The sequence below is a fragment of the Chiloscyllium punctatum genome, chromosome 28 (genome assembly GCF_047496795.1).
Source record: "Chiloscyllium punctatum isolate Juve2018m chromosome 28, sChiPun1.3, whole genome shotgun sequence".
Classification (NCBI taxonomy): Eukaryota; Metazoa; Chordata; class Chondrichthyes; order Orectolobiformes; family Hemiscylliidae; genus Chiloscyllium; species Chiloscyllium punctatum.
This window is the reverse complement of record NC_092766.1, coordinates 828302-853976: the sequence shown is the minus strand read 5'-3', so window position 1 is coordinate 853976 and position 25675 is coordinate 828302.

Here is a 25675-nt window from a genome sequence, read left to right as displayed (position 1 = left end):
ATGTGAGTGTGTCTCTGTCTGTGTCGATGTGAGTATCTGTGTGTGTGTGAGTGTGAATGTGAGTGTGTCTCTGTCTGTGCCGGTGTGAGTATCTGTGTGTGAGTGTGAATGTGAGTGTGTCTCTGTCTGTGTCGGTGTGAGTATCTGTGTGTGTGAGTGTGAATGTGAGTGTGTCTCTGCCTGTGTCGGTGTGAGTATCTGTGTGTGTGAGTGTGAATGTGAGGGTGTCTCTGTCTGTCTGTGTCAATGTGAGTGTCTGTGTGTGTGAGTGTGAATGTGAGTGTGTCTCTGTCTGTGTCAATGTGAGTATCTGTGTGTGTGAGTGTGAATGTGAGTGTGTCTCTGTCTGTGACAATGTGAGTATCTGTTTGTGTGAGTGTGAATGTGAGTGTGTCTCTGTCTGTCTGTGTCAATGTGAGTATCTATGTGTGTGTGTGTGAATGTGAGTGTGTCTCTGTCTGTGTCAATGTGAGTATCTGTGTGTGTGAGTGTGAATGTGAGTGTGTCTCTGTCTGTGTCGATGTGAGTATCTGTGTGTGTGAGTGTGAATGTGAGTGTGTCTCTGTGTCAATGTGAGTATCTGTGTGTGTGTGAGTGTGAATGTGAGTGTGTCTCTGTCTGTGTCGGTGTGAGTATCTGTGTGTGTGAGTGTGAATGTGAGTGTGTCTCTGTCTATGTCAATGTGAGTATCTGTGTGTGTGTGAGTGTGAATGTGAGTGTGTCTCTGTGTCAATGTGAGTATCTGTGTGTGTGTGAGTGTGAATGTGAGTGTGTCTCTGTCTGTGTCAATGTGAGAATCTGTGTGTGTGAGTGTGAATGTGAGTGTGTCTCTGTCTGTGTCGATGTGAGTATCTGTGTGTGTGAGTGTGAATGTGAGTGTGTCTCTGTCTGTGTCAATGTGAGTATCTGTCTGTGTGAGTGTGAATGTGAGTGTGTCTCTGTCTGTGTCAATGTGAGTATCTGTGTGTGTGAGTGTGAATGTGAGTGTGTCTCTGTCTGTCTGTGTCAATGTGAGTGTCTGTGTGTGTGAGTGTGAATGTGAGTGTGTCTCGGTGTTGGTGTGAGTATCTGTGTGTGTGAGTTTGATGTGAGTGTGTCTCTGTGTGTGTCGATGTGAGTATCTGTGTGTGTGTGAGTGTGATGTGAGTGTGTCTCTGTCTGTGTCGATGTGAGTATCTGTGTGTGTGTAAGTGTGAATGTGAGTGTGTCTCTGTCTGTGTCGGTGTGAGTATCTGTGTGTGTGAGTGTGAATGTGAGTGTGTCTCTGTCTGTGTCGATGTGAGTATCTGTGTGTGTGAGTGTGAATGTGAGTGTGTCTCTGTCTGTCTGTGTCAATGTGAGTGTCTGCGTGTGTGAGTGTGAATGTGAGTGTGTCTCTGTCTGTGTCAATATGAGTATCTGTGTGTGTGAGTGTGAATGTGAGTGTGTCTCTGTCTGTGCCGGTGTGAGTATCTGTGTGTGTGAGTGTGAATGTGAGTGTGTCTCTGTCTGTCTGTCTCAATGTGAGTATATGTGTGTGTGAGTGTGAATGTGAGTGTGTCTCTGTCTGTGTCAATGTGAGTATCTGTGTGTGTGAGTGTGAATGTGAGTGTGTCTCTGTCTGTGTCAATGTGAGTATCTGTGTGTGTGAGTGTGAATGTGAGTGTGTCTCTGTGTCAATGTGCGTATCTGTGTGTGTGTGAGTGTGAATGTGAGTGTGTCTCTGTCGGTGTCAATGTGAGTATCTGTGTGTGTGAGTGTGAATGTGAGTGTGTCTCTGTCTGTGTCAATGTGAGTATCTGTGTGTGTGAGTGTGAATGTGAGTGTGTCTCTGTCTGTGTCGATGTGTGTATCTGTGTGTGTGTGAGTGTGAATGTGAGTGTGTCTCTGTCTGTGCCGGTGTGAGTATCTGTGTGTGAGTGTGAATGTGAGTGTGTCTCTGTCGGTGTCGGTGTGAGTATCTATGTGTGTGAGTGTGAATGTGAGTGTGTCTCTGCCTGCGTCGGTGTGAGTATCTGTGTGTGTGAGTGTGAATGTGAGGTTGTCTCTGTCTGTCTGTGTCAATGTGAGTGTCTGTGTGTGTGAGTGTGAATGTGAGTGTGTCTCTGTCTGTGTCAATGTGAGTATCTGTGTGTGTGAGTGTGAATGTGAGTGTGTCTCTGTCTGTGTCAATGTGAGTATCTGTGTGTGTGAGTGTGAATGTGAGTGTGTCTCTGTCTGTCTGTGTCAATGTGAGTATCTGTGTGTGTGAGTGTGAATGTGAGTGTGTCTCTGTCTGTGTCTATGTGAGTATCTGTGTGTGTGAGTGTGAATGTGAGTGTGTCTCTGTCTGTGTCGATGTGAGTATCTGTGTGTGTGAGTGTGAATGTGAGTGTGTCTCTGTGTCAATGTGAGTACCTGTGTGTGTGTGAGTGTGAATGTGAGTGTGTCTCTGTCTGTGTCGGTGTGAGTATCTGTGTGTGTGAGTGTGAATGTGAGTGTGTCTCTGTCTGTGTCAATGTGAGTATCTGTGTGTGTGTGAGTGTGAATGTGAGTGTGTCTCTGTGTCAATGTGAGTATCTGTGTGTGTGTGAGTGTGAATGTGAGTGTGTCTCTGTCTGTGTCAATGTGAGTATCTGTGTGTGTGAGTGTGAATGTGAGTGTGTCTCTGTCTGTGTCGATGTGAGTATCTGTGCGTGTGAGTGTGAATGTGAGTGTGTCTCTGTCTGTGTCAATGTGAGTATCTGTGTGTGTGAGTGTGAATGTGAGTGTGTCTCTGTCTGTGTTGATGTGAGTATCTGTATGTGTGAGTGTGAATGTGAGTGTGTCTCTGTGTTGGTGTGAGTATCTGTGTGTGTGAGTGTGATGTGAGTGTGTCTCTGTGTGTGTCGATGTGAGTATCTGTGTGTGTGTGAGTGTGATGTGAGTGTGTCTCTGTCTGTGTCGATGTGAGTATCTCTGTGTGTGTGAGTGTGAATGTGAGTGTGTCTCTGTCTGTGTCGGTGTGAGTATCTGTGTGTGTGAGTGTGAATGTGAGTGTGTCTCTGTCTGTGTCGATGTGAGTATCTGTGTGTGTGAGTGTGAATGTGAGTGTGTCTCTGTCTGTCTGTGTCAATGTGAGTGTCTGTGTGTGTGAGTGTGAATGTGAGTGTGTCTCTGTCTGTGTCAATGTGAGTATCTGTGTGTGTGAGTGTGAATGTGAGTGTGTCTCCGTCTGTGTCAATGTGAGTATCTGTGTGTGTGAGTGTGAATGTGAGTGTGTCTCTGTCTGTCTGTGTCAATGTGAGTATCTGTGTGTGTGAGTGTGAATGTGAGTGTGTCTCTGTCTGTGTCAATGTGAGTATCTGTGTGTGTGAGTGTGAATGTGAGTGTGTCTCTGTCTGTGTTGATGTGAGTATCTGTGTGTGTGATTGTGAATGTGAGTGTCTCTGTCTGTGTCAATGTGAGTATCTCTGTGTGTGTGTTAGTGTGAATGTGAGTGTGTCTCTGTGTCAATGTGAGTATCTGTGTGTGTGTGAGTGTGAATGTGAGTGTGTCTCTGTCTGTGTCAATGTGAGTATCTGTGTGTGTGAGTGTGAATGTGAGTGTGTCTCTGTCTGTGTCGATGTGAGTATCTGTGTGTGTGAGTGTGAATGTGAGTGTGTCTCTCTCTGTGTCATTGTGAGTATCTGTGTGTGTGAGTGTGAATGTGAGTGTGTCTCTGTGTGTGTCGATGTGAGTATCTGTGTGTGTGAGTGTGATGTGAGTGTGTCTCTGTCTGTGTCGATGTGGGTATCTGTGTGTGTGAGTGTGAATGTGAGTGTGTCTCTGTGTGTGTCGATGTGAGTATCTGTGTGTGTGAGTGTGAATGTGAGTGTGTCTCTGTGTCAATGTGAGTATCTGTGTGTGTGAGTGTGAATGTGAGTGTGTCTCTGTCTGTGTCAATGTGAGTATCTGTGTGTGTGAGTGTGAATGTGAGTGTGTCTCTGTCTGTGTCAATGTGAGTATCTGTGTGTGTGAGTGTGAATGTGAGTGTGTCACTGTCTGTGTTGATGTGAGTATCTGTGTGTGTGAGTGTGAATGTGAGTGTGTCTCTGTGTCAATGTGAGTATCTGTGTGTTTGAGTGTGATGTGAGTGTGTCTCTGTGTGTGTCGATGTGAGTATCTGTGTGTGTGAGTGTGAATGTGAGTGTGTCTCTGTCTGTGTCAATGTGAGTATCTGTGTGTGTGAGTGTGAATGTGAGTGTGTCTCTGTCTGTCTGTGTCAATGTGAGTATATGTGTGTGTGAGTGTGAATGTGAGTGTGTCTCTGTCTGTGTCGATGTGAGTATCTGTGTGTGTGTGAGTGTGAATGTGAGTGTGTCTCTGTCTGTGCCGGTGTGAGTATCTGTGTGTGAGTGTGAATGTGAGTGTGTCTCTGTCTGTGTCGGTGTGGGTATCTATGTGTGTGAGTGTGAATGTGAGTGTGTCTCTGCCTGCGTCGGTGTGAGTATCTGTGTGTGTGAGTGTGAATGTGAGGGTGTCTCTGTCTGTCTGTGTCAATGTGAGTGTCTGTGTGTGTGAGTGTGAATGTGAGTGTGTCTCTGTCTGTGTCAATGTGAGTATCTGTGTGTGTGAGTGTGAATGTGAGTGTGTCTCTGTCTGTGTCAATGTGAGTATCTGTGTGTGTGAGTGTGAATGTGAGTGTGTCTCTGTCTGTCTGTGTCAATGTGAGTATCTGTGTGTGTGAGTGTGAATGTGAGTGTGTCTCTGTCTGTGTTGATGTGAGTATCTGTGTGTGTGAGTGTGAATGTGAGTTTGTCTCTGTGTCAATGTGAGTACCTGTGTGTGTGTGAGTGTGAATGTGAGTGTGTCTCTGTCTGTGTCGGTGTGATTATCTGTGTGTGTGAGTGTGAATGTGAGTGTGTCTCTGTCTGTGTCAATGTGAGTATCTGTGTGTGTGTGAGTGTGAATGTGAGTGTGTCTCTGTGTCAATGTGAGTATCTGTGTGTGTGAGTGTGAATGTGAGTGTGTCTCTGTCTGTGTCGATGTGAGTATCTGTGTGTGTGAGTGTGAATGTGAGTGTGTCTCTGTCTGTGTTGATGTGAGTATCTGTATGTGTGAGTGTGAATGTGAGTGTGTCTCTGTGTTGGTGTTAGTATCTGTGTGTGTGAGTGTGATGTGAGTGTGTCTCTGTGTGTGTCGATGTGAGTATCTGTGTGTGTGAGTGTGAATGTGAGTGTGTCTCTGTGTCAATGTGCGTATCTGTGTGTGTGTGAGTGTGAATGTGAGTGTGTCTCTGTCGGTGTCAATGTGAGTATCTGTGTGTGTGAGTGTGAATGTGAGTGTGTCTCTGTCTGTGTCAATGTGAGTATCTGTGTGTGTGTGAGTGTGAATGTGAGTGTGTCTCTGTCTGTGTCGATGTGAGTATCTGTGTGTGTGTGAGTGTGAATGTGAGTGTGTCTCTGTCTGTGCCGGTGTGAGTATCTGTGTGTGAGTGTGAATGTGAGTGTGTCTCTGTCTGTGTCGGTGTGAGTATCTATGTGTGTGAGTGTGAATGTGAGTGTGTCTCTGCCTGCGTCGGTGTGAGTATCTGTGTGTGTGAGTGTGAATGTGAGGTTGTCTCTGTCTGTCTGTGTCAATGTGAGTGTCTGTGTGTGTGAGTGTGAATGTGAGTGTGTCTCTGTCTGTGTCAATGTGAGTATCTGTGTGTGTGAGTGTGAATGTGAGTGTGTCTCTGTCTGTGTCAATGTGAGTATCTGTGTGTGTGAGTGTGAATGTGAGTGTGTCTCTGTCTGTCTGTGTCAATGTGAGTATCTGTGTGTGTGAGTGTGAATGTGAGTGTGTCTCTGCCTGTGTCAATGTGAGTATCTGTGTGTGTGAGTGTGAATGTGAGTGTGTCTCTGTCTGTGTCGATGTGAGTATCTGTGTGTGTGAGTGTGAATGTGAGTGTGTCTCTGTGTCAATGTGAGTACCTGTGTGTGTGTGAGTGTGAATGTGAGTGTGTCTCTGTCTGTGTCGGTGTGAGTATCTGTGTGTGTGAGTGTGAATGTGAGTGTGTCTCTGTCTGTGTCAATCTGAGTATCTGTGTGTGTGTGAGTGTGAATGTGAGTGTGTCTCTGTGTCAATGTGAGTATCTGTGTGTGTGTGAGTGTGAATGTGAGTGTGTCTCTGTCTGTGTCAATGTGAGTATCTGTGTGTGTGAGTGTGAATGTGAGTGTGTCTCTGTCTGTGTCGATGTGAGTATCTGTGCGTGTGAGTGTGAATGTGAGTGTGTCTCTGTCTGTGTCAATGTGAGTATCTGTGTGTGTGAGTGTGAATGTAAGTGTGTCTCTGTCTGTCTGTGTCAATGTGAGTATCTGTATGTGTGAGTGTGAATGTGAGTGTGTCTCTGTCTGTGTCAATGTGAGTATCTGTGTGTGTGAGTGTGAATGTGAGTGTGTCTCTGTCTGTGTCGATGTGAGTATCTGTGTGTGTGAGTGTGAATGTGAGTGTGTCTCTGTGTCAATGTGAGTACCTGTGTGTGTGTGAGTGTGAATGTGAGTGTGTCTCTGTCTGTGTCGGTGTGAGTATCTGTGTGTGTGAGTGTGAATGTGAGTGTGTCTCTGTCTGTGTCAATGTGAGTATCTGTGTGTGTGTGAGTGTGAATGTGAGTGTGTCTCTGTGTCAATGTGAGTATCTGTGTGTGTGTGAGTGTGAATGTGAGTGTGTCTCTGTCTGTGTCAATGTGAGTATCTGTGTGTGTGAGTGTGAATGTGAGTGTGTCTCTGTCTGTGTCGATGTGAGTATCTGTGCGTGTGAGTGTGAATGTGAGTGTGTCTCTGTCTGTGTCAATGTGAGTATCTGTGTGTGTGAGTGTGAATGTGAGTGTGTATCTGTCTGTGTTGATGTGAGTATCTGTATGTGTGAGTGTGAATGTGAGTGTGTCTCTGTGTTGGTGTGAGTATCTGTGTGTGTGAGTGTGATGTGAGTGTGTCTCTGTGTGTGTCGATGTGAGTATCTGTGTGTGTGTGAGTGTGATGTGAGTGTGTCTCTGTCTGTGTCGATGTGAGTATCTGTGTGTGTGTGAGTGTGAATGTGAGTGTGTCTCTGTCTGTGTCGGTGTGAGTATCTGTGTGTGTGAGTGTGAATGTGAGTGTGTCTCTGTCTGTGTCGATGTGAGTATCTGTGTATGTGAGTGTGAATGTGAGTGTGTCTCTGTCTGTCTGTGCCAATGTGAGTGTCTGTGTGTGTGAGTGTGAATGTGAGTGTGTCTCTGTCTGTGTCAATGTGAGTATCTGTGTGTGTGAGTGTGAATGTGAGTGTGTCTCTGTCTGTGTCAATGTGAGTATCTGTGTGTGTGAGTGTGAATGTGAGTGTGTCTCTGTCTGTCTGTGTCAATGTGAGTATGTGTGTGTGTGAGTGTGAATGTGAGTGTGTCTCTGTCTGTGTCAATGTGAGTATCTGTGTGTGTGAGTGTGAATGTGAGTGTGTCTCTGTCTGTGTTGATATGAGTATCTGTGTGTGTGATTGTGAATGTGAGTGTCTCTGTCTGTGTCAATGTGAGTATCTGTGTGTGTGTGAGTGTGAATGTGAGTGTGTCTCTGTCTGGGTCGGTGTGAGTATCTGTGTGTGTGTTAGTGTGAATGTGAGTGTGTCTCTGTGTCAATGTGAGTATCTGTGTGTGTGTGAGTGTGAATGTGAGTGTGCCTCTGTCTGTGTCAATGTGAGTATCTGTGTGTGTGAGTGTGAATGTGAGTGTGTCTCTGTCTGTGTCGATGTGAGTATCTGTGTGTGTGAGTGTGAATGTGAGTGTGTCTCTGTCTGTGTCAATGTGAGTATCTGTGTGTGTGAGTGTGAATGTGAGTGTGTCACTGTCTGTGTTGATGTGAGTATCTGTATGTGTGAGTGTGAATGTGAGTGTGTCTCTGTGTCGGTGTGAGTATCTGTGTGTTTGAGTGTGATGTGAGTGTGTCTCTGTGTGTGTCGATGTGAGTATCTGTGTGTGTGTGAGTGTGATGTGAGTGTGTCTCTGTCTGTGTCAATGTGAGTATCTGTGTGTGTGAGTGTGAATGTGAGTGTGTCTCTGTGTGTGTCGATGTGAGTATCTGTGTGTGTGAGTGTGAATGTGAGTGTGTCTCTGTCTGTGTCAATGTGAGTATCTGTGTGTGTGAGTGTGAATGTGAGTGTGTCTCTGTCTGTGTCGATGTGAGTATCTGTGTGTGTGAGTGTGAATGTGAGTGTGTCTCTGTCTGTGTCAATGTGAGTATCTATGTGTGTGAGTGTGAATGTGAGTGTGTCACTGTCTGTGTTGATGTGAGTATCTGTATGTGTGAGTGTGAATGTGAGTGTGTCTCTGTGTCGGTGTGAGTATCTGTGTGTTTGAGTGTGATGTGAGTGTGTCTCTGTGTGTGTCGATGTGAGTGTCTGTGTGTGTGAGTGTGAATGTGAGTGTGTCTCTGTCTGTGTCAATGTGAGTATCTGTGTGTGTGAGTGTGAATGTGAGTGTGTCTCTGTCTGTCTGTGTCAATGTGAGTATATGTGTGTGTGAGTGTGAATGTGAGTGTGTCTCTGTCTGTGTCAATGTGAGTATCTGTGTGTGTGTGAGTGTGAATGTGAGTGTGTCTCTGTCTGGGTCAATGTGAGTATCTGTGTGTGTGAGTGTGAATGTGAGTGTGTCTCTGTGTCAATGTGCGTATCTGTGTGTGTGTGAGTGTGAATGTGAGTGTGTCTCTGTCTGTGTCAATGTGAGTATCTGTGTGTGTGAGTGTGAATGTGAGTGTGTCTCTGTCTGTGTCGATGTGAGTATCTGTGTGTGTGAGTGTGAATGTGAGTGTGTCTCTCTCTGTGTCATTGTGAGTATCTGTGTGTGTGAGTGTGAATGTGAGTGTGTCACTGTCTGTGTTGATGTGAGTATCTGTATGTGTGAGTGTGAATGTGAGTGTGTCTCTGTGTCGGTGTGAGTATCTGTGTGTTTGAGTATGATGTGAGTGTGTCTCTGTGTGTGTCGATGTGAGTATCTGTGTGTGTGTGAGTGTGATGTGAGTGTGTCTCTGTCTGCGTCGATGTGGGTATCTGTGTGTGTGTGAGTGTGAATGTGAGTGTGTCTCTGTCTGTGTCGGTGTGACTTTCTGTGTGTGTGAGTGTGAATGTGATTGTGTCTCTGTGTGTGTCGATGTGAGTATCTGTGTGTGTGAGTGTGAATGTGAGTGTGTCTCTGTGTCAATGTGAGTATCTGTGTGTGTGAGTGTGAATGTGAGTGTGTCTCTGTCTGTGTCAATGTGAGTATCTGTGTGTGTGAGTGTGAATGTGAGTGTGTCTCTGTCTGTGTCAATGTGAGTATCTGTGTGTGTGAGTGTGAATGTGAGTGTGTCACTGTCTGTGTTGATGTGAGTATCTGTATGTGTGAGTGTGAATGTGAGTGTGTCTCTGTGTCAATGTGAGTATCTGTGTGTTTGAGTGTGATGTGAGTGTGTCTCTGTGTGTGTCGATGTGAGTATCTGTGTGTGTGAGTGTGAATGTGAGTGTGTCTCTGTCTGTGTCAATGTGAGTATCTGTGTGTGTGAGTGTGAATGTGAGTGTGTCTCTGTCTGTGTCGATGTGAGTATCTGTGCGTGTGAGTGTGAATGTGAGTGTGTCTCTGTCTGTGTCAATGTGAGTATCTGTGTGTGTGAGTGTGAATGTAAGTGTGTCTCTGTCTGTCTGTGTCAATGTGAGTATCTGTATGTGTGAGTGTGAATGTGAGTGTGTCTCTGTCTGTGTCAATGTGAGTATCTGTGTGTGTGAGTGTGAATGTGAGTGTGTCTCTGTCTGTGTCGATGTGAGTATCTGTGTGTGTGAGTGTGAATGTGAGTGTGTCTCTGTGTCAATGTGAGTACCTGTGTGTGTGTGAGTGTGAATGTGAGTGTGTCTCTGTCTGTGTCGGTGTGAGTATCTGTGTGTGTGAGTGTGAATGTGAGTGTGTCTCTGTCTGTGTCAATGTGAGTATCTGTGTGTGTGTGAGTGTGAATGTGAGTGTGTCTCTGTGTCAATGTGAGTATCTGTGTGTGTGTGAGTGTGAATGTGAGTGTGTCTCTGTCTGTGTCAATGTGAGTATCTGTGTGTGTGAGTGTGAATGTGAGTGTGTCTCTGTCTGTGTCGATGTGAGTATCTGTGCGTGTGAGTGTGAATGTGAGTGTGTCTCTGTCTGTGTCAATGTGAGTATCTGTGTGTGTGAGTGTGAATGTGAGTGTGTATCTGTCTGTGTTGATGTGAGTATCTGTATGTGTGAGTGTGAATGTGAGTGTGTCTCTGTGTTGGTGTGAGTATCTGTGTGTGTGAGTGTGATGTGAGTGTGTCTCTGTGTGTGTCGATGTGAGTATCTGTGTGTGTGTGAGTGTGATGTGAGTGTGTCTCTGTCTGTGTCGATGTGAGTATCTGTGTGTGTGTGAGTGTGAATGTGAGTGTGTCTCTGTCTGTGTCGGTGTGAGTATCTGTGTGTGTGAGTGTGAATGTGAGTGTGTCTCTGTCTGTGTCGATGTGAGTATCTGTGTATGTGAGTGTGAATGTGAGTGTGTCTCTGTCTGTCTGTGCCAATGTGAGTGTCTGTGTGTGTGAGTGTGAATGTGAGTGTGTCTCTGTCTGTGTCAATGTGAGTATCTGTGTGTGTGAGTGTGAATGTGAGTGTGTCTCTGTCTGTGTCAATGTGAGTATCTGTGTGTGTGAGTGTGAATGTGAGTGTGTCTCTGTCTGTCTGTGTCAATGTGAGTATGTGTGTGTGTGAGTGTGAATGTGAGTGTGTCTCTGTCTGTGTCAATGTGAGTATCTGTGTGTGTGAGTGTGAATGTGAGTGTGTCTCTGTCTGTGTTGATATGAGTATCTGTGTGTGTGATTGTGAATGTGAGTGTCTCTGTCTGTGTCAATGTGAGTATCTGTGTGTGTGTGAGTGTGAATGTGAGTGTGTCTCTGTCTGGGTCGGTGTGAGTATCTGTGTGTGTGTTAGTGTGAATGTGAGTGTGTCTCTGTGTCAATGTGAGTATCTGTGTGTGTGTGAGTGTGAATGTGAGTGTGCCTCTGTCTGTGTCAATGTGAGTATCTGTGTGTGTGAGTGTGAATGTGAGTGTGTCTCTGTCTGTGTCGATGTGAGTATCTGTGTGTGTGAGTGTGAATGTGAGTGTGTCTCTGTCTGTGTCAATGTGAGTATCTGTGTGTGTGAGTGTGAATGTGAGTGTGTCACTGTCTGTGTTGATGTGAGTATCTGTATGTGTGAGTGTGAATGTGAGTGTGTCTCTGTGTCGGTGTGAGTATCTGTGTGTTTGAGTGTGATGTGAGTGTGTCTCTGTGTGTGTCGATGTGAGTATCTGTGTGTGTGTGAGTGTGATGTGAGTGTGTCTCTGTCTGTGTCAATGTGAGTATCTGTGTGTGTGAGTGTGAATGTGAGTGTGTCTCTGTGTGTGTCGATGTGAGTATCTGTGTGTGTGAGTGTGAATGTGAGTGTGTCTCTGTCTGTGTCAATGTGAGTATCTGTGTGTGTGAGTGTGAATGTGAGTGTGTCTCTGTCTGTGTCGATGTGAGTATCTGTGTGTGTGAGTGTGAATGTGAGTGTGTCTCTGTCTGTGTCAATGTGAGTATCTATGTGTGTGAGTGTGAATGTGAGTGTGTCACTGTCTGTGTTGATGTGAGTATCTGTATGTGTGAGTGTGAATGTGAGTGTGTCTCTGTGTCGGTGTGAGTATCTGTGTGTTTGAGTGTGATGTGAGTGTGTCTCTGTGTGTGTCGATGTGAGTGTCTGTGTGTGTGAGTGTGAATGTGAGTGTGTCTCTGTCTGTGTCAATGTGAGTATCTGTGTGTGTGAGTGTGAATGTGAGTGTGTCTCTGTCTGTCTGTGTCAATGTGAGTATATGTGTGTGTGAGTGTGAATGTGAGTGTGTCTCTGTCTGTGTCAATGTGAGTATCTGTGTGTGTGTGAGTGTGAATGTGAGTGTGTCTCTGTCTGGGTCAATGTGAGTATCTGTGTGTGTGAGTGTGAATGTGAGTGTGTCTCTGTGTCAATGTGCGTATCTGTGTGTGTGTGAGTGTGAATGTGAGTGTGTCTCTGTCTGTGTCAATGTGAGTATCTGTGTGTGTGAGTGTGAATGTGAGTGTGTCTCTGTCTGTGTCGATGTGAGTATCTGTGTGTGTGAGTGTGAATGTGAGTGTGTCTCTCTCTGTGTCATTGTGAGTATCTGTGTGTGTGAGTGTGAATGTGAGTGTGTCACTGTCTGTGTTGATGTGAGTATCTGTATGTGTGAGTGTGAATGTGAGTGTGTCTCTGTGTCGGTGTGAGTATCTGTGTGTTTGAGTATGATGTGAGTGTGTCTCTGTGTGTGTCGATGTGAGTATCTGTGTGTGTGTGAGTGTGATGTGAGTGTGTCTCTGTCTGTGTCGATGTGGGTATCTGTGTGTGTGTGAGTGTGAATGTGAGTGTGTCTCTGTCTGTGTCGGTGTGACTTTCTGTGTGTGTGAGTGTGAATGTGATTGTGTCTCTGTGTGTGTCGATGTGAGTATCTGTGTGTGTGAGTGTGAATGTGAGTGTGTCTCTGTGTCAATGTGAGTATCTGTGTGTGTGAGTGTGAATGTGAGTGTGTCTCTGTCTGTGTCAATGTGAGTATCTGTGTGTGTGAGTGTGAATGTGAGTGTGTCTCTGTCTGTGTCAATGTGAGTATCTGTGTGTGTGAGTGTGAATGTGAGTGTGTCACTGTCTGTGTTGATGTGAGTATCTGTATGTGTGAGTGTGAATGTGAGTGTGTCTCTGTGTCAATGTGAGTATCTGTGTGTTTGAGTGTGATGTGAGTGTGTCTCTGTGTGTGTCGATGTGAGTATCTGTGTGTGTGAGTGTGAATGTGAGTGTGTCTCTGTCTGTGTCAATGTGAGTATCTGTGTGTGTGAGTGTGAATGTGAGTGTGTCTCTGTCTGTCTGTGTCAATGTGAGTATATGTGTGTGTGAGTGTGAATGTGAGTGTGTCTCTGTCTGTGTCAATGTGAGTATCTGTGTGTGTGAGTGTGAATGTGAGTGTGTCTCTGTCTGTGTCAATGTGAGTATCTGTGTGTGTGAGTGTGAATGTGAGTGTGTCTCTGTGTCAATGTGCGTATCTGTGTGTGTGTGAGTGTGAATGTGAGTGTGTCTCTGTCGGTGTCAATGTGAGTATCTGTGTGTGTGAGTGTGAATGTGAGTGAGTCTCTGTCTGTGTCGATGTGAGTATCTGTGTGTGTGTGAGTGTGAATGTGAGTGTGTCTCTGTCTGTGCCGGTGTGAGTATCTGTGTGTGAGTGTGAATGTGAGTGTGTCTCTGTCTGTGTCGGTGTGGGTATCTATGTGTGTGAGTGTGAATGTGAGTGTGTCTCTGCCTGCGTCGGTGTGAGTATCTGTGTGTGTGAGTGTGAATGTGAGGGTGTCTCTGTCTGTCTGTGTCAATGTGAGTGTCTGTGTGTGTGAGTGTGAATGTGAGTGTGTCTCTGTCTGTGTCAATGTGAGTATCTGTGTGTGTGAGTGTGAATGTGAGTGTGTCTCTGTCTGTGTCAATGTGAGTATCTGTGTGTGTGAGTGTGAATGTGAGTGTGTCTCTGTCTGTCTGTGTCAATGTGAGTATCTGTGTGTGTGAGTGTGAATGTGAGTGTGTCTCTGTCTGTGTTGATGTGAGTATCTGTGTGTGTGAGTGTGAATGTGAGTGTGTCTCTGTGTCAATGTGAGTACCTGTGTGTGTGTGAGTGTGAATGTGAGTGTGTCTCTGTCTGTGTCGGTGTGATTATCTGTGTGTGTGAGTGTGAATGTGAGTGTGTCTCTGTCTGTGTCAATGTGAGTATCTGTGTGTGTGTGAGTGTGAATGTGAGTGTGTCTCTGTGTCAATGTGAGTATCTGTGTGTGTGAGTGTGAATGTGAGTGTGTCTCTGTCTGTGTCGATGTGAGTATCTGTGCGTGTGAGTGTGAATGTGAGTGTGTCTCTGTCTGTGTCAATGTGAGTATCTGTGTGTGTGAGTGTGAATGTGAGTGTGTCTCTGTCTGTGTTGATGTGAGTATCTGTATGTGTGAGTGTGAATGTGAGTGTGTCTCTGTGTTGGTGTTAGTATCTGTGTGTGTGAGTGTGATGTGAGTGTGTCTCTGTGTGTGTCGATGTGAGTATCTGTGTGTGTGAGTGTGAATGTGAGTGTGTCTCTGTGTCAATGTGCGTATCTGTGTGTGTGTGAGTGTGAATGTGAGTGTGTCTCTGTCGGTGTCAATGTGAGTATCTGTGTGTGTGAGTGTGAATGTGAGTGTGTCTCTGTCTGTGTCAATGTGAGTATCTGTGTGTGTGAGTGTGAATGTGAGTGTGTCTCTGTCTGTGTCGATGTGAGTATCTGTGTGTGTGTGAGTGTGAATGTGAGTGTGTCTCTGTCTGTGCCGGTGTGAGTATCTGTGTGTGAGTGTGAATGTGAGTGTGTCTCTGTCTGTGTCGGTGTGAGTATCTATGTGTGTGAGTGTGAATGTGAGTGTGTCTCTGCCTGCGTCGGTGTGAGTATCTGTGTGTGTGAGTGTGAATGTGAGGTTGTCTCTGTCTGTCTGTGTCAATGTGAGTGTCTGTGTGTGTGAGTGTGAATGTGAGTGTGTCTCTGTCTGTGTCAATGTGAGTATCTGTGTGTGTGAGTGTGAATGTGAGTGTGTCTCTGTCTGTGTCAATGTGAGTATCTGTGTGTGTGAGTGTGAATGTGAGTGTGTCTCTGTCTGTCTGTGTCAATGTGAGTATCTGTGTGTGTGAGTGTGAATGTGAGTGTGTCTCTGTCTGTGTCAATGTGAGTATCTGTGTGTGTGAGTGTGAATGTGAGTGTGTCTCTGTCTGTGTCGATGTGAGTATCTGTGTGTGTGAGTGTGAATGTGAGTGTGTCTCTGTCTGTGTCGGTGTGAGTATCTGTGTGTGTGAGTGTGAATGTGAGTGTGTCTCTGTCTGTGTCAATGTGAGTATCTGTGTGTGTGTGAGTGTGAATGTGAGTGTGTCTCTGTGTCAATGTGAGTATCTGTGTGTGTGTGAGTGTGAATGTGAGTGTGTCTCTGTCTGTGTCAATGTGAGTATCTGTGTGTGTGAGTGTGAATGTGAGTGTGTCTCTGTCTGTGTCGATGTGAGTATCTGTGTGTGTGAGTGTGAATGTGAGTGTGTCTCTGTCTGTGTCAATGTGAGTATCTGTGTGTGTGAGTGTGAATGTGAGTGTGTCTCTGTCTGTCTGTGTCAATGTGAGTATCTGTATGTGTGAGTGTGAATGTGAGTGTGTCTCTGTCTGTGTCAATGTGAGTATCTGTATGTGTGAGTGTGAATGTGAGTGTGTCTCTGTCTGTGTCGATGTGAGTATCTGTGTGTGTGAGTGTGAATGTGAGTGTGTCTCTGTCTGTGTCAATGTGAGTATCTGTGTGTGTGAGTGTGAATGTGAGTGTGTCACTGTCTGTGTTGATGTGAGTATCAGTATGTGTGAGTGTGAATGTGAGTGTGTCTCTGTGTCGGTGTGAGTATCTGTGTGTTTGAGTGTGATGTGAGTGTGTCTCTGTGTGTGTCGATGTGAGTATCTGTGTGTGTGAGTGTGAATGTGAGTGTGTCTCTGTCTGTGTCAATGTGAGTATCTGTGTGTGTGAGTGTGAATGTGAGTGTGTCTCTGTCTGTCTGTGTCAATGTGAGTATATGTGTGTGTGAGTGTGAATGTGAGTGTGTCTCTGTCTGTGTCAATGTGAGTATCTGTGTGTGTGAGTGTGAATGTGAGTGTGTCTCTGTCTGTGTCAATGTGAGTATCTGTGTGTGTGAGTGTGAATGTGAGTGTGTCTCTGTGTCAATGTGCGTATCTGTGTGTGTGTGAGTGTGAATGTGAGTGTGTCTCTGTCGGTGTCAATGTGAGTATCTGTGTGTGTGAGTGTGAATGTGAGTGTGTCTCTGTCTGTGTCGATGTGAGTATCTGTGTGTGTGTGAGTGTGAATGTGAGTGTGTCTCTGTCTGTGCCGGTTTGAGTATCTGTGTGTGAGTGTGAATGTGAGTGTGTCTCTGTCTGTGTCGGTGTGAGTATCTATGTGTGTGAGTGTGAATGTGAGTGTGTCTCTGCCTGCGTCGGTGTGAGTATCTGTGTGTGTGAGTGTGAATGTGAGGGTGTCTCTGTCTGTCTGTGTCAATGTGAGTGTCTGTGTGTGTGAGTGTGAATGTGAGTGTGTCTCTGTCTGTGTCAATGTGAGTATCTGTGTGTGTGAGTGTGAATGTGAGTGTGTCTCTGTCTGTGTCAATGTGAGTATCTGTGTGTGTGAGTGTGAATGTGAGTGTGTCTCTGTCTGTCTGTGTCAATGTGAGTATCTGTGTGTGTGAGTGTGAATGTGAGTGTGTCTCTGTCTGTGTCAATGTGAGTATCTGTGTGTGTGAGTGTGAATGTGAGTGTGTCTCTGTCTGTGTCGATGTGAGTATCTGTGTGTGTGAGTGTGAATGTGAGTGTGTCTCTGTGTCAATGTGAGTACCTGTGTGTGTGTGAGTGTGAATGTGAGTGTGTCTCTGTCTGTGTCGGTGTGAGTATCTGTGTGTGTGAGTGTGAATGTGAGTGTGTCTCTGTCTGTGTCAATGTGAGTATCTGTGTGTGTGTGAGTGTGAATGTGAGTGTGTCTCTGTGTCAATGTGAGTATCTGTGTGTGTGTGAGTGTGAATGTGAGTGTGTCTCTGTCTGTGTCAATGTGAGTATCTGTGTGTGTGAGTGTGAATGTGAGTGTGTCTCTGTCTGTGTCGATGTGAGTATCTGTGCGTGTGAGTGTGAATGTGAGTGTGTCTCTGTCTGTGTCAATGTGAGTATCTGTGTGTGTGAGTGTGAATGTGAGTGTGTCTCTGTCTGTGTTGATGTGAGTATCTGTATGTGTGAGTGTGAATGTGAGTGTGTCTCTGTGTTGGTGTGAGTATCTGTGTGTGTGAGTGTGATGTGAGTGTGTCTCTGTGTGTGTCGATGTGAGTATCTGTGTGTGTGTGAGTGTGATGTGAGTGTGTCTCTGTGTCGATGTGAGTATCTGTGTGTGTGTGAGTGTGAATGTGAGTGTGTCTCTTTCTGTGTCGGTGTGAGTATCTGTGTGTGTGAGTGTGAATGTGAGTGTGTCTCTGTCTGTGTCGATGTGAGTATCTGTGTGTGTGAGTGTGAATGTGAGTGTGTCTCTGTCTGTGTCAATGTGAGTATCTGTGTTTGTGAGTGTGAATGTGAGTGTGTCTCTGTCTGTGTGTCAATGTGAGTATCTGTGTGTGTGAGTGTGAATGTGAGTGTGTCTCTGTCTGTGTCAATGTGAGAATCTGTGTGTGTGAGTGTGAATGTGAGTGTGTCTCTGTCTGTGTTGATGTGAGTATCTGTGTGTGTGATTGTGAATGTGAGTGTCTCTGTCTGTGTCAATGTGAGTATCTCTGTGTGTGTGAGTGTGAATGTGATTGTGTCTCTGTCTGGGTCGGTGTGAGTATCTGTGTGTGTGTTAGTGTGAATGTGAGTGTGTCTCTGTGTCAATGTGAGTATCTGTGTGTGTGTGAGTGTGAATGTGAGTGTGTCTTTGTCTGTGTCGATGTGAGTATCTGTGTGTGTGAGTGTGAATGTGAGTGTGTCTCTGTCTGTGTCAATGTGAGTATCTGTGTGTGTGAGTGTGAATGTGAGTGTGTCACTGTCTGTGTTGATGTGAGTATCTGTATGTGTGAGTGTGAATGTGAGTGTGTCTCTGTGTCGGTGTGAGTATCTGTGTGTTTGAGTGTGATGTGAGTGTGTCTCTGTGTGTGTCGATGTGAGTATCTGTGTGTGTGTGAGTGTGATGTGAGTGTGTCTCTGTCTGTGTCGATGTGGGTATCTGTGTGTGTGTGAGTGTGAATGTGAGTGTGTCTCTGTCTGTGTCGGTGTGAGTATCTGTGTGTGTGAGTGTGAATGTGAGTGTGTCTCTGTATGTGTCGATGTGAGTATCTGTGTGTGTGTGAGTGTGAATGTGAGTGTGTCTCTGTCTGTGTCGATGTGAGTATCTGTGTGTGTGAGTGTGAATGTGAGTGTGTCTCTGTCTGTGTCGGTGTGAGTATCTGTGTGTGTGAGTGTGAATGTGAGTGTGTCTCTGTCTGTGTCAATGTGAGTATCTGTGAGTGTGAGTGTGAATGTAAGTGTGTCTCTGTCTGTCTGTGTCAATGTGAGTATCTGTGTGTGTGTGAGTGTGAATGTGAGTGTGCCTCTGTCTGTGTCGGTGTGAGTATCTGTGTGTGTGAGTGTGAATGTGAGTGTGTCTCTGTGTCAATGTGAGTATCTGTGTGTGTGTGAGTGTGAATGTGAGTGTGTCTCTGTCTGTGTCAATGTGAGTATCTGTGTGTGTGAGTGTGAATGTGAGTGTGTCTCTGTCTGTGTCGATGTGAGTATCTGTGTGTGTGAGTCTGAATGTGAGTGTGTCTCTGTCTGTGTCAATGTGAGTATCTGTGTGTGTGAGTGTGAATGTGAGTGTGTCTCTGTCTGTCTGTGTCAATGTGAGTATCTGTGTGTGTGAGTGTGAATGTGAGTGTGTCTCTGTCTGTCTGTGTCAATGTGAGTGTCTGTGTGTGTGAGTGTGAATGTGAGTGTGTCTCGGTGTTGGTGTGAGTATCTGTGTGTGTGAGTTTGATGTGAGTGTGTCTCTGCGTGTGTCGATGTGAGTATCTGTGTGTGTGTGAGTGTGATGTGAGTGTGGTTCTGTTTGTGTCGATGTGAGTATCTGTGTGTGTGTGAGTGTGAATGTGAGTGTGTCTCTGTCTGTGTCGGTGTGAGTATCTGTGTGTGTGAGTGTGAATGTGAGTGTGTCTCTGTCTGTGTCGATGTGAGTATCTGTGTGTGTGAGTGTGAATGTGAGTGTGTCTCTGTCTGTCTGTGTCAATGTGAGTGTCTGCGTGTGTGAGTGTGAATGTGAGTGTGTCTCTGTCTGTGTCAATGTGAGTATCTGTGTGTGTGAGTGTGAATGTGAGTGTGTCTCTGTCTGTGTCAATGTGAGTATCTGTGTGTGTGAGTGTGAATGTGAGTGTGTCTCTGTCTGTCTGTGTCAATGTGAGTATATGTGTGTGTGAGTGTGAATGTGAGTGTGTGTCTGTCTGTGTCAATGTGAGTATCTGTGTGTGTGAGTGTGAATGTGAGTGTGTCTCTGTCTGTGTCAATGTGAGTATCTGTGTGTGTGAGTGTGAATGTGAGTGTGTCTCTGTCTGTGTTGATGTGAGTATCTGTGTGTGTGAGTGTGAATGTGAGTGTGTCTCTGTGTCAATGTGAGTACCTGTGTGTGTGTGAGTGTGAATGTGAGTGTGTCTCTGTCTGTGTCGGTGTGATTATCTGTGTGTGTGAGTGTGAATGTGAGTGTGTCTCTGTCTGTGTCAATGTGAGTATCTGTGTGTGTGTGAGTGTGAATGTGAGTGTGTCTCTGTGTCAATGTGAGTATCTGTGTGTGTGAGTGTGAATGTGAGTGTGTCTCTGTCTGTGTCGATGTGAGTATCTGTGCGTGTGAGTGTGAATGTGAGTGTGTCTCTGTCTGTGTCAATGTGAGTATCTGTGTGTGTGAGTGTGAATGTGAGTGTGTCTCTGTCTGTGTTGATGTGAGTATCTGTATGTGTGAGTGTGAATGTGAGTGTGTCTCTGTGTTGGTGTTAGTATCTGTGTGTGTGAGTGTGATGTGAGTGTGTCTCTGTGTGTGTCGATGTGAGTATCTGTGTGTGTGAGTGTGAATGTGAGTGTGTCTCTGTGTCAATGTGCGTATCTGTGTGTGTGCGCGAGTGTGAATGTGAGTGTGTCTCTGTCGGTGTCAATGTGAGTATCTGTGTGTGTGAGTGTGAATGTGAGTGTGTCTCTGTCTGTGTCAATGTGAGTATCTGTGTGTGTGAGTGTGAATGTGAGTGTGTCTCTGTCTGTGTCGATGTGAGTATCTGTGTGTGTGTGAGTGTGAATGTGAGAGTGTCTCTGTCTGTGCCGGTGTGAGTATCTGTGTGTGAGTGTGAATGTGAGTGTGTCTCTGTCTGTGTCGGTGTGAGTATCTATGTGTGTGAGTGTGAATGTGAGTGTGTCTCTGCCTGCGTCGGTGTGAGTATCTGTGTGTGTGAGTGTGAATGTGAGGTTGTCTCTGTCTGTCTGTGTCAATGTGAGTGTCTGTGTGTGTGAGTGTGAATGTGAGTGTGTCTCTGTCTGTGTCAATGTGAGTATCTGTGTGTGTGAGTGTGAATGTGAGTGTGTCTCTGTCTGTGTCAATGTGAGTATCTGTGTGTGTGAGTGTGAATGTGAGTGTGTCTCTGTCTGTCTGTGTCAATGTGAGTATCTGTGTGTGTGAGTGTGAATGTGAGTGTGTCTCTGTCTGTGTCAATGTGAGTATCTGTGTGTGTGAGTGTGAATGTGAGTGTGTCTCTGTCTGTGTCGATGTGAGTATCTGTGTGTGTGAGTGTGAATGTGAGTGTGTCTCTGTTTCAATGTGAGTACCTGTGTGTGTGTGAGTGTGAATGTGAGTGTGTCTCTGTCTGTGTCGGTGTGAGTATCTGTGTGTGTGAGTGTGAATGTGAGTGTGTCTCTGTCTGTGTCAATGTGAGTATCTGTGTGTGTGTGAGTGTGAATGTGAGTGTGTCTCTGTGTCAATGTGAGTATCTGTGTGTGTGTGAGTGTGAATGTGAGTGTGTCTCTGTCTGTGTCAATGTGAGTATCTGTGTGTGTGAGTGTGAATGTGAGTGTGTCTCTGTCTGTGTCGATGTGAGTATCTGTGTGTGTGAGTGTGAATGTGAGTGTGTCTCTGTCTGTGTCAATGTGAGTATCTGTGTGTGTGAGTGTGAATGTGAGTGTGTCTCTGTCTGTCTGTGTCAATGTGAGTATCTGTATGTGTGAGTGTGAATGTGAGTGTGTCTCTGTCTGTGTCAATGTGAGTATCTGTGTGTGTGAGTGTGAATGTGAGTGTGTCTCTGTCTGTGTCGATGTGAGTATCTGTGTGTGTGAGTGTGAATGTGAGTGTGTCTCTGTGTCAATGTGAGTACCTGTGTGTGTGTGAGTGTGAATGTGAGTGTGTCTCTGTCTGTGTCGGTGTGAGTATCTGTGTGTGTGAGTGTGAATGTGAGTGTGTCTCTGTCTGTGTCAATGTGAGTATCTGTGTGTGTGTGAGTGTGAATGTGAGTGTGTCTCTGTGTCAATGTGAGTATCTGTGTGTGTGTGAGTGTGAATGTGAGTGTGTCTCTGTCTGTGTCAATGTGAGTATCTGTGTGTGTGAGTGTGAATGTGAGTGTGTCTCTGTCTGTGTCGATGTGAGTATCTGTGCGTGTGAGTGTGAATGTGAGTGTGTCTCTGTCTGTGTCAATGTGAGTATCTGTGTGTGTGAGTGTGAATGTGAGTGTGTATCTGTCTGTGTTGATGTGAGTATCTGTATGTGTGAGTGTGAATGTGAGTGTGTCTCTGTGTTGGTGTGAGTATCTGTGTGTGTGAGTGTGATGTGAGTGTGTCTCTGTGTGTGTCGATGTGAGTATCTGTGTGTGTGTGAGTGTGATGTGAGTGTGTCTCTGTCTGTGTCGATGTGAGTATCTGTGTGTGTGTGAGTGTGAATGTGAGTGTGTCTCTGTCTGTGTCGGTGTGAGTATCTGTGTGTGTGAGTGTGAATGTGAGTGTGTCTCTGTCTGTGTCGATGTGAGTATCTGTGTATGTGAGAGTGAATGTGAGTGTGTCTCTGTCTGTCTGTGCCAATGTGAGTGTCTGTGTGTGTGAGTGTGAATGTGAGTGTGTCTCTGTCTGTGTCAATGTGAGTATCTGTGTGTGTGAGTGTGAATGTGAGTGTGTCTCTGTCTGTGTCAATGTGAGTATCTGTGTGTGTGAGTGTGAATGTGAGTGTGTCTCTGTCTGTCTGTGTCAATGTGAGTATCTGTGTGTGTGAGTGTGAATGTGAGTGTGTCTCTGTCTGTGTCAATGTGAGTATCTGTGTGTGTGAGTGTGAATGTGAGTGTGTCTCTGTCTGTGTTGATATGAGTATCTGTGTGTGTGATTGTGAATGTGAGTGTCTCTGTCTGTGTCAATGTGAGTATCTGTGTGTGTGTGAGTGTGAATGTGAGTGTGTCTCTGTCTGGGTCGGTGTGAGTATCTGTGTGTGTGTTAGTGTGAATGTGAGTGTGTCTCTGTGTCAATGTGAGTATCTGTGTGTGTGTGAGTGTGAATGTGAGTGTGTCTCTGTCTGTGTCAATGTGAGTATCTGTGTGTGTGAGTGTGAATGTGAGTGTGTCTCTGTCTGTGTCGATGTGAGTATCTGTGTGTGTGAGTGTGAATGTGAGTGTGTCTCTGTCTGTGTCAATGTGAGTATCTGTGTGTGTGAGTGTGAATGTGAGTGTGTCACTGTCTGTGTTGATGTGAGTATCTGTATGTGTGAGTGTGAATGTGAGTGTGTCTCTGTGTCGGTGTGAGTATCTGTGTGTTTGAGTGTGATGTGAGTGTGTCTCTGTGTGTGTCGATGTGAGTATCTGTGTGTGTGTGAGTGTGATGTGAGTGTGTCTCTGTCTGTGTCAATGTGAGTATCTGTGTGTGTGAGTGTGAATGTGAGTGTGTCTCTGTGTGTGTCGATGTGAGTATCTGTGTGTGTGAGTGTGAATGTGAGTGTGTCTCTGTCTGTGTCAATGTGAGTATCTATGTGTGTGAGTGTGAATGTGAGTGTGTCTCTGTCTGTGTCGATGTGAGTATCTGTGTGTGTGAGTGTGAATGTGAGTGTGTCTCTGTCTGTGTCAATGTGAGTATCTGTGTGTGTGTGTGTGAATGTGAGTGTGTCACTGTCTGTGTTGATGTGAGTATCTGTATGTGTGAGTGTGAATGTGAGTGTGTCTCTGTGTCGGTGTGAGTATCTGTGTGTTTGAGTGTGATGTGAGTGTGTCTCTGTGTGTGTCGATGTGAGTATCTGTGTGTGTGAGTGTGAATGTGAGTGTGTCTCTGTCTGTGTCAATGTGAGTATCTGTGTGTGTGAGTGTGAATGTGAGTGTGTCTCTGTCTGTCTGTGTCAATGTGAGTATATGTGTGTGTGAGTGTGAATGTGAGTGTGTCTCTGTCTGTGTCAATGTGAGTATCTGTGTGTGTGAGTGTGAATGTGAGTGTGTCTCTGTCTGTGTCAATGTGAGTATCTGTGTGTGTGAGTGTGAATGTGAGTGTGTCTCTGTGTCAATGTGCGTATCTGTGTGTGTGTGAGTGTGAATGTGAGTGTGTCTCTGTCGGTGTCAATGTGAGTGTCTGTGTGTGTGAGTGTGAATGTGAGTGTGTCTCTGTCTGTGTCGATGTGAGTATCTGTGTGTGTGTGAGTGTGAATGTGAGTGTGTCTCTGTCTGTGCCGGTTTGAGTATCTGTGTGTGAGTGTGAATGTGAGTGTGTCTCTGTCTGTGTCGGTGTGAGTATCTATGTGTGTGAGTGTGAATGTGAGTGTGTCTCTGCCTGCGTCGGTGTGAGTATCTGTGTGTGTGAGTGTGAATGTGAGGGTGTCTCTGTCTGTCTGTGTCAATGTGAGTGTCTGTGTGTGTGAGTGTGAATGTGAGTGTGTCTCTGTCTGTGTCAATGTGAGTATCTGTGTGTGTGAGTGTGAATGTGAGTGTGTCTCTGTCTGTGTCAATGTGAGTATCTGTGTGTGTGAGTGTGAATGTGAGTGTGTCTCTGTCTGTCTGTGTCAATGTGAGTATCTGTGTGTGTGAGTGTGAATGTGAGTGTGTCTCTGTCTGTGTCAATGTGTTTATCTGTGTGTGTGAGTGTGAATGTGAGTGTGTCTCTGTCTGTGTCGATGTGAGTATCTGTGTGTGTGAGTGTGAATGTGAGTGTGTCTCTGTGTCAATGTGAGTACCTGTGTGTGTGTGAGTGTGAATGTGAGTGTGTCTCTGTCTGTGTCGGTGTGAGTATCTGTGTGTGTGAGTGTGAATGTGAGTGTGTCTCTGTCTGTGTCAATGTGAGTATCTGTGTGTGTGTGAGTGTGAATGTGAGTGTGTCTCTGTGTCAATGTGAGTATCTGTGTGTGTGTGAGTGTGAATGTGAGTGTGTCTCTGTCTGTGTCAATGTGAGTATCTGTGTGTGTGAGTGTGAATGTGAGTGTGTCTCTGTCTGTGTCGATGTGAGTATCTGTGCGTGTGAGTGTGAATGTGAGTGTGTCTCTGTCTGTGTCAATGTGAGTATCTGTGTGTGTGAGTGTGAATGTGAGTGTGTCTCTGTCTGTGTTGATGTGAGTATCTGTATGTGTGAGTGTGAATGTGAGTGTGTCTCTGTGTTGGTGTGAGTATCTGTGTGTGTGAGTGTGATGTGAGTGTGTCTCTGTGTGTGTCGATGTGAGTATCTGTGTGTGTGTGAGTGTGATGTGAGTGTGTCTCTGTGTCGATGTGAGTATCTGTGTGTGTGTGAGTGTGAATGTGAGTGTGTCTCTGTCTGTGTCGGTGTGAGTATCTGTGTGTGTGAGTGTGAATGTGAGTGTGTCTCTGTCTGTGTCGATGTGAGTATCTGTGTGTGTGAGTGTGAATGTGAGTGTGTCTCTGTCTGTCTGTGTCAATGTGAGTGTCTGTGTGTGTGAGTGTGAATGTGAGTGTGTCTCTGTCTGTGTCAATGTGAGTATCTGTGTGTGTGAGTGTGAATGTGAGTGTTTCTCTGTCTGTGTCAATGTGAGTATCTGTGTTTGTGAGTGTGAATGTGAGTGTGTCTCTGTCTGTGTGTCAATGTGAGTATCTGTGTGTGTGAGTGTGAATGTGAGTGTGTCTCTGTCTGTGTCAATGTGAGAATCTGTGTGTGTGAGTGTGAATGTGAGTGTGTCTCTGTCTGTGTCGGTGTGAGTATCTGTGTGTGTGAGTGTGAATGTGAGTGTGTCTCTGTCTGTGTCAATGTGAGTACCTGTGTGTGTGTGAGTGTGAATGTGAGTGTGTCTCTGTCTGTGTCGGTGTGAGTATCTGTGTGTGTGAGTGTGAATGTGAGTGTGTCTCTGTCTGTGTCAATGTGAGTATCTGTGTGTGTGTGAGTGTGAATGTGAGTGTGTCTCTGTGTCAATGTGAGTATCTGTGTGTGTGTGAGTGTGAATGTGAGTGTGTCTCTGTCTGTGTCAATGTGAGTATCTGTGTGTGTGAGTGTGAATGTGAGTGTGTCTCTGTCTGTGTCGATGTGAGTATCTGTGTGTGTGAGTGTGAATGTGAGTGTGTCTCTGTCTGTGTCAATGTGAGTATCTGTGTGTGTGAGTGTGAATGTGAGTGTGTCTCTGTCTGTCTGTGTCAATGTGAGTATCTGTATGTGTGAGTGTGAATGTGAGTGTGTCTCTGTCTGTGTCAATGTGAGTATCTGTGTGTGTGAGTGTGAATGTGAGTGTGTCTCTGTCTGTGTCGATGTGAGTATCTGTGTGTGTGAGTGTGAATGTGAGTGTGTCTCTGTGTCAATGTGAGTACCTGTGTGTGTGTGAGTGTGAATGTGAGTGTGTCTCTGTCTGTGTCGGTGTGAGTATCTGTGTGTGTGAGTGTGAATGTGAGTGTGTCTCTGTCTGTGTCAATGTGAGTATCTGTGTGTGTGTGAGTGTGAATGTGAGTGTGTCTCTGTGTCAATGTGAGTATCTGTGTGTGTGTGAGTGTGAATGTGAGTGTGTCTCTGTCTGTGTCAATGTGAGTATCTGTGTGTGTGAGTGTGAATGTGAGTGTGTCTCTGTCTGTGTCGATGTGAGTATCTGTGCGTGTGAGTGTGAATGTGAGTGTGTCTCTGTCTGTGTCAATGTGAGTATCTGTGTGTGTGAGTGTGAATGTGAGTGTGTATCTGTCTGTGTTGATGTGAGTATCTGTATGTGTGAGTGTGAATGTGAGTGTGTCTCTGTGTTGGTGTGAGTATCT